Source organism: Molossus molossus, unplaced genomic scaffold (genome assembly GCF_014108415.1).
Source record: "Molossus molossus isolate mMolMol1 unplaced genomic scaffold, mMolMol1.p scaffold_m16_p_2, whole genome shotgun sequence".
NCBI lineage: Eukaryota > Metazoa > Chordata > Mammalia > Chiroptera > Molossidae > Molossus > Molossus molossus.
In genome coordinates this window covers 61,453,436-61,471,633 of record NW_023425355.1, presented here as the reverse complement: position 1 = coordinate 61,471,633, position 18,198 = coordinate 61,453,436, and positions in this window count along the sequence as shown.

Genomic DNA, 18,198 nt, shown 5'->3' with positions numbered 1-18,198 from the left:
TAGTAGTGAGTCACCTACAAGATAGATACCTGCTCCAATGAACTTATATTTCAATAATAATTCAATCCAGAAGCTAAGCCAAAGCTGTTTTCCATGACAGAAAGCTGAACTGTGTATATTCACCAATCCATCCACAGGAAGCACATTGGCTCATCAGAGCTAGTGAAACCAGTCAACAATCCTTAATAGCATTATTCCCATTTCAGTGTTCCAAATGTCTCTCTGCTTTCTTTGTTCTTATAAAGTATGGTTCATAATTTACCCTTCCTAATCTATATTTGACTACAACCACCAGCACACAAACTATGAGCTTCCCACCCAAGTGCATACATTTCTAACTAGAATATAAATTGATTCCACCCTGTTCTTTTCAAATAACCTTGACTCCACCTACACTAAAGAGGCCATATTTCAATGTAAGTACCATAAACAAGAAGGAGAAAATAGAGATGGATTAAGAGACAAAATTCAAAGAAAATAAATGGTTTAAATAAAATATGTGATTATGGTGCTATAGAGTTTTTGTCACTTACTTGGGAAGACCAGCATAACTTATATTTAGTGCTGCCACTTATAAGTAATGTAGTCACTGCAAACTTACTGCAGTAAAAATGTCAAGCATCTCCACCACCACATATTACACATACATACACACACCAATAATTTAGTAACTTTTCCAGATGCCTTCCTCATTGATACACTTTATTCCTTTATGCCCTTTTGTAGGGATGGGGGTTTGGTGGATGAACGATTTGTAACCTTGTGATAAGCATTCTTGCAACTTGGCAAGCCTAGAAGCAAAGTGTGTGTATGTGGACACACAGGTTGACTGGAAGGCAAGAAAAATGCCTTGAGTGCATATGGATGCTTCCTTTGCATGTGTATAAGATAAGGTTTGCATGACAAAGGTTGGAACACTGCCTCGAGTGGCCAATGAGTTGTAGGACTCAAGAACTTCTGGGTTTGTTAGATTTTAGCTTTAAAGTCTCTTTCCACCTTAAAAAGCTAGAGACAAGGCTAGGCTATATGGTTTGCAGAGATGCCATCTCAAGAAAAAAATTTACATAAATCCACATGTAACTTGGGGAACCAGTCTCCAAATAAATTGGGCTGCATCCAGAGATCTGGAGCATTTCCTCCCTTGCTATGTTCCCCCTCACTCCCACCAGTGTGTGTTTGTAATTCATTGCATTGCGCTGACCAGCAGCAGGCCGAGAGAAATGGCACCTTTCTTTTTCTTTTTTTATTTATTAATCTGTTTTTGTTACAGATGTTTCTCATTTTTCCTCCATTGACACTATCCTCCCACCCACATCCCCAGCATTGTTGTCTATGTTCATTGGTCATGCATACATGCAAGTTCTCTTTCCCCTCAAACCCCTTCCTCTGAGGCTTGTCAGTCTGTACACCACCTCTATGTCTCTAGGTTAACTTTGTTCAGCAATTTGTTTAGTTCATTATATTCCACAAATAAAGGAGATCATGTGATATTTGTCTTTCTCTACTTGGCTTGTTTCGCTTAGCATAATACTCTCCAGGTCTTTCCATGTCATCTCAAAGGATAAGAGAACTTTCTTTCTTACAGCTGCATAGTATTCCATTGTGTACATGTACCACAGCTTTCTAATCCACTCATCTACTGATGGACACTTCAGTTGTTTCCAGTTCTTAGCTATTGTAAATAGTGCTGCTCTGTACATATGTTCTTTCGGATTGGTGTTTCAGGCTTCTTAGGGTATATTCCTAGAAGTGGGATCACTGAGTCAAATGGCAATTCAATTTTTAACTTTTTGAGGTAACACCACAGTGTTTTTGACAGTGGCTGCACCAGTCTGCATTCCCACCAGCAATGTACTAGAGTCCCCTTTTCTCCACACCCTCGTCAACACTTGTTTGATGATTTGTTGATGGCGGCCATACTGACAGGTGTGAGGTGATACCTCATAGTTGTTTTAATTTGCATCTCTCTGATGATTAGTGATGTTGAGCATTTCTTCATATGCCTCTTGGCCATTTGTATGTCATTTTTGGAGAGGTGTCTATTTAGGTCCTCTTCCCATTTTTTAATTGGATTCTTTGTCTTCATTTTGTTGAGTTGTATGAGAGATGGTACCTTTCTTAATGGGACAAATTGATTTTTAGCAGTGTTTGGCTGATTAAACATAAAGCCTAACTATTTTTTAAGTAGGGCTGTAACAATTAAATCACCACATATATCACTGAGTGTCTACCACAGTAAATAATTTGGATGAATCTTTCTTGCGTTAGACACTGCTAAATAAGTCAATGGTTTTACCCATTCTGGTGAAAGAAAATAAAATTCCCTTTAATTCAGTCATATGAACATGTTGCCTCAACATTGCCAAGATTAAGAACCATGGAAGATCAGAGTGATGAAGGGCCTTGGATTCTAACTAGTGATTTTTAAACTATGTTCCAATGAGCCTAGGGGCTTATACATGTTTGGGGCAGGTTTGTTGAAATGGTGGTAGCTTCAAGCAGAATAGTTGTATTTTAATCTCTTCTATATGTGGGAGTTTTACATAATATTTTATTTGAATAAAATTATATGATAAAAAAAATACAAACACACATATAAACAAACCACTTAAAAAATCATTAATCTGGACCAATAGTTCCACTCCTGATTTTAGAGGTGAGAAAAGAGATCCCTGAAAAGGTTAAATGATAGACACATTCAAACAGCCATTTGAAGGCACAATTGGGGCCAGTGCAGTTAGACCTCCTTAATTCCAGTATATTGTTAAACTTTTTGGTACACCAAAAAATTATGTGTTTTAATTAATATTGTTTATGATATAAGCAGTGTTGGTGTTGGGTGCAAGTACCATATATGAGATAAACTATATTAGATACAATATGGTTTTAGACATAGTAAAATTTTTCTAGTGAAAGCACATTTTGGTTACTCTCCATCCTGTATAGAGAAGGGAACATGCTTACAAAGAAATTTTAACTTTTAAAAGATTCTTCAGGAAAACATGGCATCTAAGACAGTGGAAGAATGACTAAAAGAATTATCCTATTTAAATAGATTATTACTTATGAGCTTCAAATCCCTAACTCTTCCCTGGTTTGATGAAAAGTCCCTTCATGGGATCCTAAATTCCACATGTTCCTCCTGTCAAGAGAATACCCTATCCTGTGTACATTTACCTTTCTCTTTCTTTTATTAATTGTATTAGGGTGCCATTGGTTAGTAGGTTTCAGGTGTACGTTTCTATGATACATGACCTGTATATTGTATCATGTGCCCACAACCTAAAGTCAAATAATCTTCCATCACCATATATTTGGCCTTCTTTACCCTTTACTATACCCCCTTTTCCTCTGGCAATCCACCACACTATTGTTTGTGTCCATGAGTTTCAGTTTTATATCCCACCTATATGAGTGAAATCACATGATTCTTACCTTTTTGTGACTTTAACATAATATTCTCAAGATCACAAATAATGTAGGCAGCCTCTCATCTTTTCTTATGGCTAAGTAGTATTTTATAATATATTTTTTGATGATTGAAAAATCACATGAATGAAGGCTATAAAACCTGCTTCATCTCACTTGACATATACTCAGAAGATCACTGTATGTATCAAAAAAAAAAAAGATAATAGTTTTAAAACTCACATAAACCATTTTGCTTCCAAAAGGCAAATTTACTCTGAAGGAAAATTTTACTCTTAAAAAATGCATTTTAATAAAAGATACTTAGATTGATATTAACTATTAGGATTATACAATCTTGTTGTGGAAAAAATTCTACAGTACCCTACCCCCTTTATCTGCAGTTTCACTTTATGCACTTTTACTGCCTGTGGTCAACAATAGTCCAAAAATATTAAGTGAAATATTTTAGAAATAAAGATTTCATGTTTTAAATTGCATGCCATTTTGAGTACCTCACTTCATCTCATCTCATAGACATTGTGTCATTCAACATCATCACAAGAAGAAGGGTAAGTATAGTACAATGAAATATTTTGAAAGATTCCACATTCATATGACTTTTATTATAGTATATTATCATAATTGTTATATTTTATTATTAGTTATTGTTGTTAATCTCTTATGTACCTAATTTATAAATTAAGCTTTATCATAGATATGTATGTTTTGGAAAAAACATAATATATACAGGGTTTGGTCCTATCCACAGTTTCAGTTATCTACTAGAGTTCTTGGAACATATCCACAGGTAATGAGGGATTACTGTATTTCTTTTTACATATAAATATAAAGTGATATGTAGTATATAAAAGAATTTTGATGAAAGGGAATTTACAGATATAGTTAAGCATAGGCACTATTCAATGGTGGTCACATTACTGTTAGTTTCTGAAATAAAACTTTGTTGTGTGGATATGGTCAATAGATGACAGAGCACAGAGTCCAGATTGGGCTTTCTAAAGGCATCTCCAGATTATTCATTTATAAGAATAATTTGCAAACAATCTCTATTTCCAGCCTAACTCCAATAGTTATATTTATTGTTGTTGTGCCTGACCTTGACACACTATTACACTAATCTCTCTGGAGGTATTGTTCAAGTGTACAAATGTCTGCTCCAACCCCAAAATGGTCATGCAGCCTCTATCATTTTTCTAATCAACTCTTTTACAAATTCTATCCTTAGGATAAACTTGAGTCTTAGACCATATGCTTCATGAATTATTATCCCCAATCTTCTTTTAGTCAGTAACTGCAAAGGGAAACCCGGATTTTGATGAACTCTCCGGCTCAGCTGTTCACACTGATCAAAATAACAGTTAATTAGAAGATGCACATAGCTTTAGACAGCACAAATAAAGTCCAAAAGGCATACCAGAAGGAGCTAATTATAAATCCTCTCTGTAAGGAAGTTATTTGTTTAGTCTCAACAATATCTTCCTGTCTCTTTAGTTTATACAACAGGGAATGAACATGGTGCACATTGAGACCATAATAAATTAAAGAAAGTTTAGAAAAACTTGTGGACAGTAGAACTATGGATCACTAAAGGGGGTTAAGATGGTTAGGGGAAAAGCCCAGGTGACTGATCTTTAAAGGTAAAAAAGAAGGATGATCCTGATCACTTTAAAGCCATTCCTGAACATGTCCTTCAGAATTATATATATTTATTTTTTTGAATTTTTTTTATTTATTTATTTTTTTGTTACAGATATTTTAACTTTTTACCCCATTGGCACCCCCCACCCCACCCCCCCTCCACCCTGTCCCCGGCTTAGTTGTCCATGTCCATTGGTCATGCATACATGCATATAAGCTCTGTGGTTTATCTCTTCCCACCCCCCCACCCCCCATCCCTTCTTCTGAGGGATGTCAGTCTGTGCCCTACTTCCATGTGTCTGGGTCTACTGTATTCCTCAGACTGTTATGTTCATTATATTCTGTATATAAGTGAGATCATGTGGTATCTGTCTTTTTCTGCTTGGCTTCTTTCACTTAGGATAATACTTTCCAGGTCCCTCCATGTTGTCTCAAAGGATAAGAGATCTTTCTTTCTTACCGCTGCATAGTATTCCATTGTGTATATGTACCACAGCTTTTTGATCCATTCGTCTACTGGTGGACACTTGGGCTGTTTCCAGATCTTAGCTATTGTAAATAGTGCTGCTATGAACATGGGGGTACTTTTTCTTCCTGATTGGTGTTTCAGGCTTCTTAGGGTATATTCCCAGCAGTGAGATCACTGGGTCAAATGGAAGTTCAATTTTTAATTTTTTGAGGTAGCACCATATTGTTTTCCATAGCGACTGCACCAGTCTGCATTCCCACCAGCAGTGTATTAGAGTCCCCTTTTCTCCACACCCTCGCCAACACTTGTTGTTTGATGATTTGTTGATGGCGGCCATTCTGACAGGTGTGAGGTGATACCTCATTGTTGTTTTAATTTGCATCTCTCTGATGATGAGTGATGTTGAGCATTTCTTCATATGTCTTGTGGCCATTTGTATGTCCTGTTTGGAGAGGTGTCTATTCAGCTCCTCTGCCCATTTTTTAATTGGGTTCTTTGTCTTCCTTTTGTGGAGTTGTATGAGCACTCTGTATATATTGGAAATTAACCCCTTATCTGATACATCATTGGCAATGACGTTCTCCCATACAGTGGGTTGCCTTTCCATTTTGATGATTGTTTCTTTTGCTGTGCAGAAGCTTTTTAGTTTGATGTAGTCCCATGTGTTCATTTTCTCCTTTATTTCTGTTGCCTTAGGTGATGTATCAGTGAAAATTCTGCTCTGTATGATATCCGAAATTTTGTTGCCTACATTTTCTTCTAGAATTTTTATGGATTCACGGGTCACATTTAAGTCTTTTATCCATTTTGAGTTTATTTTTGTGTATGGTGTAAGTTGATGGTCTAGTTTCATTTTTTTGCATGTAGCTGTCCAATTTTCCCAACACCATTTATTAAAGAGGCTGTCTTTACTCCACTGTATGCTCTTGCCACCTTTGTCAAATATTAATTGAGCGTATTGCCTTGGGTCCATTTCTGGGTTTTCAGTTCTGCTCCACTGGTCTATATGCCTGTTCTTGTGCCAGTACAAGGCTGTTTTGGTTACAGTCGCTTTCTAGTATAACCTGATATCTGGTATTGTGATCCCTCCTACTTTGTTCTTCTTTTTCAAGATTGCTGTGGCTATTCGGGGTCTTTTTTGGTTCCATATGAACTTTTGAAGTATTTGTTCTAGTTCTATGAAATATGTTGTTGGTATTTTGATGGGGATTTCATTGAATCTATAGATTGCTTTGGGTAGTATGGACATTTTAATGATGTTAATTCTTCCAATCCATGAACAGGGTATGTGCTTCCACTTTTTTGTATCTTCCTCTATTTCTTTTTTCAATGACCTGTAGTTTTCTGCAAATAGGTCCTTTACTTCTTTGGTTAAGATTATTCCTAGGTATAGTAATTTTTTTGGAGCGATGGTAAATGGGATTGTTTTTTCAGTTTCTCTTTCTGTGAGTTCATCATTGATGTACAAGAATGCCGTTGATTTCTTGACGTTAATTTTGTATCCTGCTACTTTGCCAAAATCATTTATTAAGTCTAGTAGATTTTTGATGGAGTCTTTAGGGTTTTCTATGTACAATATCATGTCATCTGCAAATAATGACAGTTTCACTTCCTCCTTTCCAATTTGGATCCCTTTTATTTTTTCTTCATGTCTGATTGCTGTGGCTAAGACTTCCAGTACAATGTTAAAAAGAGTGGCGAAAGTGGACATCCCTGTCTTGTTCCTGTTCTTAATGGAAATGTTTTCAGTTTCTGTCCATTGAGTATGATGTTGGCTGTAGGTCTTTCATATATGGCCTTTATTATGTTGAGATATGATCCCTCTATTCCTACATTGCTGAGCGTTTTTATCAGAAATGGATGCTGGATTTTGTCGAATGCTTTTTCAGCATCTATTGATATGATCATGTGGTTTTTATTCTTCATTTTGTTTATGTGGTGTATCACGTTTATTGATTTGCGAATATTGTACCAGCCTTGCATCCCTGGAATGAATCCCACTTGGTCATGGTGAATAATTTTTTTGATGTATTTCTGGATCCGATTTGCTAGTATTTTGTTCAGGATTTTGGCGTCTATGTTAATCAGGGATATTGGCCTGTAGTTTTCTTTCTTCATAGTGTCTTTTTCTGGTTTTGGAATTAGAATTATGCTGGACTCATAGAACGTGTTTGGAAGTCTTCCTTCTTCTTGAATTTTTTGAAATAGTTTGAGGAGAATGGGTGTTAGTTCTTTTTTGAATGTTCGGTAAAACTCCCCCGTGAAGCCATCTGGGCCTGGGCTTTTGTTTGCTGGGAGAGTCTTGATTACCTCTTCAATTTCCTTAGTTGTTATTGGTCTGTTCAAGTTTTCTGTCTCTTACGGGAATAGTTTTGGGAGACTGTGTGTTTCTAGATATTTGTCCATTTCGCTGAGATTGTCGAATTTGTTGCCATATAGTTGTTCATAGTAGTTATTAATGATCTTTTGTATTTCCGTGGTGTTGGTTGTTACTTCTCCTCTTTCATTTCTGATTTTGTGTATTTGGGTTCTCTCTCTTTGTTTCTTGGTGAGTCTAGCTAAGGGTCCATCTATCTTGTTTATCTTTTCAAAAAACCAGCTCTTTGTTTCATTGATCCTTTGAATTGTTTTTTTTTGTCTCTATGTCATTTATTTCTACTCTGATCTTTACTATTTCCTTCCTTCTACTTGCACTGGGGTTTTCTTTTTGTTTGCTTTCTAATTCTTTAAGTTGTGAGGTTAGACAGTCAATTAGAAATTTTTCTTGTTTTTTGAGGTAGGCCTGTAGTGCTATGAACTTCCCTCTCAGAACTGCTTTCGCTGCATCCCATAGATTTTGTGTTGTTGTGTGTTCATTTTCATTGGTTTCCAGGAAGTTTTTAATTTCTTCCTTGATCTCCTCGGTGACCCATTCATTGTTTAATAACATGCTATTTAGCCTCCATGTGTTGAAATGTCTTTGCATGTTCTTGTTGCAATTGATTTCTAGTTTCATGCCATTGTGATCTGAGAAGATGCTTGATATGATTTCAATCTTCTTGAACTTGTAGAGATTTAGTTTGTGTCCTATCATGTGGTCTATCTTTGAGAATGTCCCATGTGCACTTGAGAAGAATGTGTATTCTATAGTTTTGGGGTGTAATTCTCTGTAGATATCTATTAAATCCATTTGGTCTAGTGCTTCATTTACAGTCTCTGTTTTCTTGCTAATTTTTTGCCTAGAGGATCTATCCAGTGCTGTCAACGGGGTGTTGAAGTCCCCTGCTATGATTGTATTGTTGTCGATTTCTCCTTGGAAGTCCTCCAGGAGATTTTTAATATATTTTGGTGCTCCTATATTGGGTGCATATATGTTTATCAAGGTTATATCTTCCTGCTGGATAGATCCTTTCAATATTATGTAGTGGCCATCTTTGTCTCTAGTTATGGTCTTCATTTTGAAATCTATTTTATCAGATATGAGAATTGCTACCCCAGCTTTTTTTCCTTTCCATTTGCTTGGAAAATTTTTTTCCCATCCCTTCACTTTCAACCAATGTGAGTCTTTTGTTGAGAGGTGGGTCTCTTGTAAACAACATATAGATGAGTCATGCTTTCTTATCCAATCAGCTACTCTGTGTCTCTTTATGGGAGCATTCAATCCATTTATGTTTAAGGTGATTATTGATATGTACTTATTTATTGCCATTTTTGTTTAGGGTGGTTCTATTTTTCTTCCCATTTCTACTGCTTATTACAGCAGTCCTTTTAACATTTCTTGCAGTGCTGGTTTGGTGCTAATGTATTCCCTTAGCTTTTTTTGTCTGGGAAGCTCTTTATTTGATCTTCTATTTTGAATGATAGCCTTGCTGGGTAGAGTAGTCTTGGATTCAGATTCTTGTTTTTCACGACTTTGATTACTTCATGCCATTCTCTTCTGGCCTGTAGTGTTTCTTGTGAGAAGTCAGCTGAGAGCCTTATGGGGTTCCCTTTGTAGGTAACCTGTTGCTTATCTCTTGCTGCTTTTATGATTCTCTTTTTGTCTTTAATTCGTGGCATTTTAATTACTATGTGTCTTGGTGTGGGCCTGTTTGGGTTCTTCTTACTTGGGACTCTCTGTGCTTCTTGAACTTGAATGCCTTCTTCCTTCACCAAATTAGGGAAGTTTTCTCTCACTATTTTTTTGAATATATTCTCTATCCCTTGCTCCTTTTCTTCTTCTTCGGGGACTCCCATGATGCGAATATTATTACGTTTTCAGTTGTCCCATAGTTCTCTTAAGCTGTCTTCCTGTTTTTTAATAGTTTTTTTCCTTTTGTTTTTCTGATTGGTTGATTTTTTCTACCCTGTCTTCTAATTCACTGATCCGGTCCTCAGCTTCCCCTAGTCTGCTTTTTAAACCTTCCAATGTGTTTTTCATTTCGGATGTGTCATTTTTTATCTCTTCTTGTTGGTTTTTAATTTCCATTTGGCTTATTTTCAGTGTCTCTATGTCCTTACTCATGCTGTTCAGCTTCCTCAAGATCATGGCTCTGAATTCTAGCTCTGTTAACATGCCTAATTGCTCCACATTGATCTCATCTTCGGTGGAGGTCTCTTGCTCTTTCATTTGGCTTCTGTTTCTGTGTTTCACCATTTTAGCTATCACTGTGGGCTTTGGAGCCTGTCAAGTTCTCCCTGTGGGTGTTGGTGTTCTGCTGTTTGTGGCTCCCTCTCCTGTGTTTAGATGAGTGAGGGAGGACCCACGTTGAACACCACTGTCAAGTCTTACTTTCCTGGTTAAAGTTGCCAGCCCAGGAAACGTACTGTTATCCTCTAGCTTTTTGCCTGGAGGCTAGCAGTCTAGGTTAATTGATGAGTTTTGGGTTGTCAGTTGATTGAAAAACTCCCTCTGGTGCTCAGCCAAGGGGCTTTCATGAGGGTGGGGCAGATGCTGTTCGTTATTGAGCCTCAATTAACACTTCAATGGCCCACAGGGTGGGGTTGGATCCCCGAGGGAGGGGCTGCTGCCTCTCCCCAGAGCCCTGGGAAGGAGCAATGTGGCCACTGTCCTGAGTGGCTGCACTCAGCCAAAGCTCTGAGCGCCCTCCAAACCCTGAGTATCCCGACACAGTTCCAGTCCAGTCTGCCCTCCCTCCGCTGGAGCCCAAGGTGAGTGGCTGTGGCTGTTTTAGCCTCTGTCCCGGCTGCGCTGTGGGGCCGCCTGGGAGTGTGACCTGAGGTCGCCGCTTATAGCTAAGGCCGCTGCCGAGCTGCCGACAGTGGGCTCCCAGCCCCGTCTCGCGCCTTCGCAAGCCTACCGGGATGGAGTCAGTGTCCCTCGTTGTATGGTCCTCGCAAGCTGCTTTTCTGTTGTTTTTTCCTGTCGATTTGTCTGTGTTATAGTTGTAATTCCAGTTTGGTTCTGGGAGATGGTCTGTGTAGCTCCATTCACTCCGCCGCCATTTTTCCCAGAATTATATTTTGAATTTGAGAGGAACAAATATCAACTAATGCTCTTTCTTTGAACACCCAAGGTTGGGAAAAAAGGGTTAGCAAGATTAATAAATATAGTCACAGTGCTAAAAATATCCCAAAGTTGATTAAACAGACAAAAATTTCATCCTCAGCAGTGTTCTGATGGGAATATGGAATTCACCCAACTAACTGAAATATTGGCGTATTAGTATTAGTGTCTGAAGTATTAGTGTCTAATGAATGGAAATCTTGGCTTTCAAAGCCTTTGGTTCAATATGCAGTTTTGAAAGAATGTGCACACAAGACATTTCATCACCCATACAATATGTTGTAAATTATTTGCATGACATCTTCTTTGTATTAGATGCCCTTGGCCCATAACAGGTTAGTGTAATATATAGACCATTTAAGTGACCATAGTCATAACTTACAGATGGTAAGCTCTATTTGACCAGCCATTGTGCTCCCTCTTTGCCCAATTTTAAATATGAAAAATCACGAGTGCATATCAAAAAAGGCCTTCTTGTAACATCAGTTCTGATCTATGGGATTTGTCACGTGGTAGCTTACCCATTTCAAGAGCACTTCATTTGTTCCGTGTTATCAAAACTGAAATTTCACTGAATAATTGATGAAAAGGAGATTATGAGCTACCTTGCATTCAGTCATTATGGTTTTGATACTACCTTTGTGAAAACTAAGTACAGCATTAGCCAATAAGCACACAACCTAAATGATATGAGCCAATTTATCAAAAAGCTTACTCACATGCCCACTGATATTTAAGGATCAAGGCACTGACCATTCAGCTATGACCACTGCAGTAGATTTTAGTTACACAAATATGGGAAAGGGAATGTATTTCATAGTGTGTGAGTCTGCAGGTGCATGTGTGTGTGTGAGAGAGAGAGACAGAGAGACTATCATCAGAGTGTTTTACTATATTTCAGATCTTAGGCAAAAACATATAGGAAATTTAGAAAAAATTATAAAAAATAAAATAATATTTATTATATGCTTATCATCATGTGCCGCTTTCTGCGTATGGAATCACTCTTTAACAGTATTATCAATCTTATAATGTAAATATTATAATAATCATGATACCACCCCTTAATCTACATTGGCAATTTCCAAACAAATCAGTGCTTAATCTTCCTGTACGTGGATTAAGTCAAGATGTGCAATTGACCATTTCAGCTTTTGTTACCTGATATATGTGTGACAAAATGATATGGTTGGTCAGGAGGTATTAGCACTATATTTTCCATTAAATAAGTGGGAGATCCATAGATATAAGCAGGCAAGAAATGGGTTATGTTCAGGGAGGCTGGCTAAGATAGGGAGCAGCAGGCAGGTCATAAATGGCTAAGTAGTTGAACAACATTCAGAGTCCATACGGTTAAAGGGTTCAAAAAATCGGTATTATTGAGCAGATTTGAACTTTAACCCTAGACAAATATGATTTTTTCATTGCCTTATTTTACACTTCTTAATGGATATTAAGAGCCTTGAGCCTATAACTAGTAAACATTTCCTAAGAGAAACCAAATAAGTTTAGGTTATCTCTGCTGCAAATAAACACTCAGGCAGATGTGTTAAAATTACCTTAGCTTCAAGTAAATTTAACTTTTAACATCACCTCTCCCCCACACCCACATTGTGGTTTAGCAGTAACTTTCTCCTTTTCTCTTCCTTCTTTAATTTAATCCAATTAAGAAGTTCAAGAGAAGTACAAAATGTATCTTCTGATTTCAAGGACTTTAAAATCTAGATCAAGAGGAAAAGTATGGGCTAATAAAATCAGTAAACAACTACTAAAAAAGTTTACAAATTCATGTAAAATAAATGTACAGAAATACTAACAAAACAAAGTAATCAGAGACAACTGATGCAAACCTTACCATACTAAAGGGCATAGATTGAATATCGTAAATCTCTGAATTTCAAAAATATATTCAGTAACTCATCTCTCTCTGTGAGCAGGAATAAATCAATATATGTAGTGTAACTACATATATTATACTGTTAAAACAACAAGTAATACTTTTAACCATGAGCTCTTGGTAGGTCAACACATTTTACATTTTTAAAACAATCAGTGAGGTTCAACAATTGATCTTGAGCAGGGAAAAAGAATGTGGTTGTGCCCTGGCCAGTTTGGCTCAGCGGTTAGAGCGTCAGCCTGCGGTCTGGAGAGACCAGGGTTCGGTTCCCGCTAAGGGCACGTACTTCGGTTGCAGTGTGTCTCCGGCCCTGGTTGGTCGTGCGGGTGGCAGCCACTCGATGTGTCCCTTCACGTCGATGTTTCTCTCTCTCTCTCCCTTCCTCTCTCTCTCTCCCATTCTATCTGTACAAAAAATGGAAAAATATCTTCGGGTGAGGATAAAAAGAAAAAAAACCAAAAAGAATGTGGCTGTGAAGAGATATGGATAACTTATCTAAAGGCAATTTACAAAATGAGAGAAAATATTTGCAAATCATATATTTAATAAGGGGTTAAAATTAAAAAATATGAAGAATTAATACAACTCAATAGCAAAAAAATACTTGTGTAATAGTTTTACATTATGTACTGATGTCATGTAATTACGCTTTACAATTTAAATTTATAAAGTGTTGTATGTCAATTATATCTCGTTGAAACTGGGAAAAAGTAAATTGTCCTCCACAAAATTTAAAAAAAGATTATGAAAATAGAAAACACCCACTTACCCAGAAATACCTTCTGTACTTAACAGTGGACATGGTCATTATTATTTTTGCCCCATGGTATACTTGGTAGACTTCCATAGACCATCACAAAGTAATGACAGACTAATCGATTTACGCTAGGTTCACTTTCACTCTTGGCTGTCTGGAGGTTGAGGTCTCCTAACCAGAAGATTTATATTGGATTGTCACCATCATCTTTTTCAGTGACAGAGATGAGCTTCCCCTTGAGTTGACTGGCATGAAAATACTAAGAAACTACAACAGATTAATTATGTTATAATGCTAAATCAAGCTATTAAACAAATATAATCATTTTTATGTTTATTTCTGCAACGATAGGTTTTGTCAAAGTTGAAATATAATATATTTTTCCAACTTGAATTTGAAATAGTTACATTGTTTTATCAGATTAACTAAACTCATTTATTTTTCTTTTTAGTTTGTTTTATGTTTTTTCTCACAGAGGCAATTAGACTTAGATGATTCTTAAGACAATTATCATATCATTTTTCACAGCCATCATTATAAGTTTGTCACAATTCTACTTGGGTACCAAAACAACTTATAAGCTAGTGTTACAGTACTTTAATATGTTAACTGAACAAGATTATTTTAGAAAAGACACATATAAATACATATTCTGAAGTATCTCTATTACAGAAGTACAAAATTAAATTACACATGCAATTTAAAAAAATCAATTTCCCCATAAATTTGTATCTCTGGGTGTGTGTGTGACAGGGAGTGAGAAAGAAGTTTGAGGTTTTCAGAGAGATCTACCATCTAATCTGTACATCCAAGACTGGTTTTCAGCCAATCAATCAATGTTGACCTTTAGTTCAGGCCTAAACTTTTATACTTTTTTCAAGTCATCTGAAAAAGAACATGAGATAAAACAGGTCTTCAACAAAGGGGAATACAGTGTATCTGCAAATAACTATCACTTTGTAGGTGTGCAAGGAGAAGTGTCAAGGTAACAAATTTCTGCTGTTCAAGCCCATCAATTCAAATCAAGCATTTTGCCAAGATGACTCAAATGACCCAGATGGTCAGTTACCTAGAGAAAGGAAAAAAAGATAATTTCACATACATTAGTGTGGCAGCAGGCTTGTGCTAGATATTAGCACAGTCCTTTCTCATGGTTGGAATTAAACTACTTCATAAAATGAAGTAAAAACATGCTTCTTTGTTCCAGGTTTATCATTCTAGCTAGATGACTTAGGAAGAGGGAAGAAGGCAAATCAGAATTTTGTGTGGAAATTTATGAAACATTGTAGTTGCTTAGGCAGCAGGTAAATTTTATGTAATTTCTTTCATTTTTACAAGAAATATGCTTCTGAATCCCCATATTGCTTTGCTTTCCTTGGGATCTTCAATTTAGGAGAAAATAAAATTTGATCTCTAGGTTTTGGGCCAGTGTTATCATGACCAGTTGGTTTGTTTAATAAATTAAGGCTCTGGAAAGTTACCTTATGCTTTGGAGAGTTTGTGAAGGATTAATAGTTATGAATTCCACAATGACAAATAATTCAATTTGCCACTAGGTGAGGAAAAGGTGGGAAACTAGAATACCTATATGACTACCTGCTCTTCTAAGGAGACAACACAGTTCAAGTCAGAATAAAATTGATTGGGAAGAACTGGTCATGCCTATCTGAGATTTTACATACAGGAAGATAGGCTGGGTACACCAATAAGTGTGGATAAATACATTTAAACAGAAGACTAATGAGCCACTAATAGTGAAGCTGAAATTACCCAGGTTATAGGTTCAGGTTATAGGTAGCCAAAAGCTAGTTGATAATTTTATACCAATATATATTGCATCAGTCTGTAATTGAAGTTGTGTGGGAAGCTTCATCAAGAAGTAAAACTTGATGCAGACTTAAGATACTGGCAGTTTCTTATGTATTACATTGCTTGCTAAGGAACAAACATAGAAAACTATTTTTTCAGACAAAATTTAATAAAATTCAGTTAAATACATCTTTACTTCACGACATCTTGTGTTTCCAGTTATATGTAGGTACTAAAAAGTAGAATGCATGGCTTCTGTCCCTGAATATCTTATAGAATAATTGAAGTGTTACTAGACTAAAAGCTCCTTGAGGGCAGGAACCAGATCTTACCCGTATCTTTACCCTTAATGTCTAAATAAGAAATTGGAAGGAGATTCCAAGATAGCAGCAGATTAAGGGGAAGCTACATTGACATTCTCTCAAGACCAAACTTGAATTGCAGCTAACATATAAAAATATAACCCTGAATAACCAACTGAAGACTAACTAGGTGGAGAGAACCCTTATAAACAAGGACATAAAGAAGAGCCTGCATTGAGACTGGTAGGATATGCAGAGGAGCAAGAGGGCTGGATGGGCTCTTACAGGCAGCAGCTGAAGTTCTGGAGGGATATTTCAGCTATGGAGGGTTCCCCCTGAGAAGTATTGGATCTAAATCCCAACCTGGGTTCCCCACCTCAGAACAATGGAACTGGAAAACGTGGCCATATAATATCTGGCCGTGAAAAGCACCAGCGGTTCTGTCTAGCAGAGAGAGATGGCAAAAATGCAGGAACCCTCTAAAAGGGCCAACAAACTAAATTTCCTTTGCAGCCACTCACCTGGGATCCAGCAGAGAGAGGGCAGAGTGTACTAGAGCTGCATAAGGAGAGTTTGGGGTTGGTGGCTCTGAGGAGAGAACTAAGAGGGCAGCCAACGGGATCCCTGTGCTGAGTCAATCTCCCATGCTGCAGATGCCATCTTTCTTAGGAAGTCCTTTCCCATCAATTGCTCCACAGATTTGAAACCCTCTCATCCCACCCTGTGAAGTTTATGCCCTGCTGAGGGCTATAACCTGAAGACAATTAAGTGATGGAAACTAAGACTCAGCCTGTAGGCAGAGGTAGATATCTGGGTGAGTTGAGTCTTTGCCTGACCTGCTCCTGGTTCCAGTGCTAGTAAAAGCAGACCTTGCTGTGCAATGTGATCTTTTCCACATTTTCCCATGCCCAGCAAAGGGAATCACAAGCTGTGAATCATTGATAACTCCAACAGGGTACACAGGGTCAGTCACAAACAGCAACTGACATTGGCTGGCACTAGAGTACCTTCTCAAGATGTCCAAAACCAATGAATCCAGTGACTAGCTTCAGACAACAAGAGAACAGCATCTAATACGCTTCATAAGAAGTATATCCACAGGGAGATATTGGCAGGCTCCAAACCCTTCTGAATCAGATTCTGCTTAGTAAGATAAGCACCTGCACAGCAGCCTGCATGATGGTTTTAATTGACATTTACAGAACATTTCACCACAAAGATACAGAATATACATTCTTCTCAACTGCACATGTGTGATTCTCAATGTTAGACTACATATTAGGACACAAAATAAGTCTCTATAAGTTCAAGTAGATTTAAATCATATCAAACATATTCTCAGAACACAATGCAATGAAACTAGAAAACAACTAAAGTTAAAGCATTCAAACACATGGAGGCTAAATAGCTGGTTATTGAACAATAAATGGGTTACCAATAAGATCAAAGAAGAAATTAAAAACTTCCTGGAAACAAATGAAAATGAACACAGAATAACCCAAATGTGTGGGACACAGCAAAAGCAGGCCTGAGAGGGAAGTTCATAGAACTAGAGGCCTATCTCAAAAATCAATATTGTTGTATAAGGATGCCATAGATTTCTGGATGTTAATTGTGTATTTTGCTACATTGCCAAATTCATTTATTAAATCTAGTAGATTTGTGATGCATATATGCATAACCAATGGACAGAGACAACAATACTGTAGAGGCGATTGGGAGGAGGGTATCAATGGGGGAAAACAGAGAAACATCTGTAACAAAAATCAATTAATTAATAAAAATTAATTAATGAGAGAAAAGAATCAAGAATAATCTCTAATAAATTATCTATCCCTGCAACTATAAGAATTAGAAAGAGAATAATAAGAAAAGCCCAGAGTAAGTAGATAGAAAGAAATAATAAATATCAGAGTAAAAATAAATTGCATAGAGACTGAAAAATAATACAAAAAATTAATGAAACAAAGAGTTGGTTCTTAGAAAAGATAAACAAGATTAATGAACCGTTTGCTCGGCTCACCAAGAAACAAAGAGTGAGGTACTAAATAAATAAAATCAGAAAAAAAAGAGGTGAAGTAAAACTGACAACAAAGAAATACAAAGGATTGTAAGAAAATATTATAAACAATTATATGTCAACATATTGGACAACCTGGAAAAAATGGACAAATTTCTATAAATATTCAGTCTTCCAAAACTGAATGAAGAAGAATCAGAAAACCTGGATAGACCAATAACAACTAATGAAATTGAAACAGTGAAAAAACAAACAAAAAACTCCCAGCAAACAAAATTTCTGGACCTGAAGGTTTCATGGGGGAATTTTACCAAACATTCAGAAAAGAACTAACACCTATCTTCCTCAACTATTCCATAAAATTCAAGAGGAAGGAAGACTTCCAAATT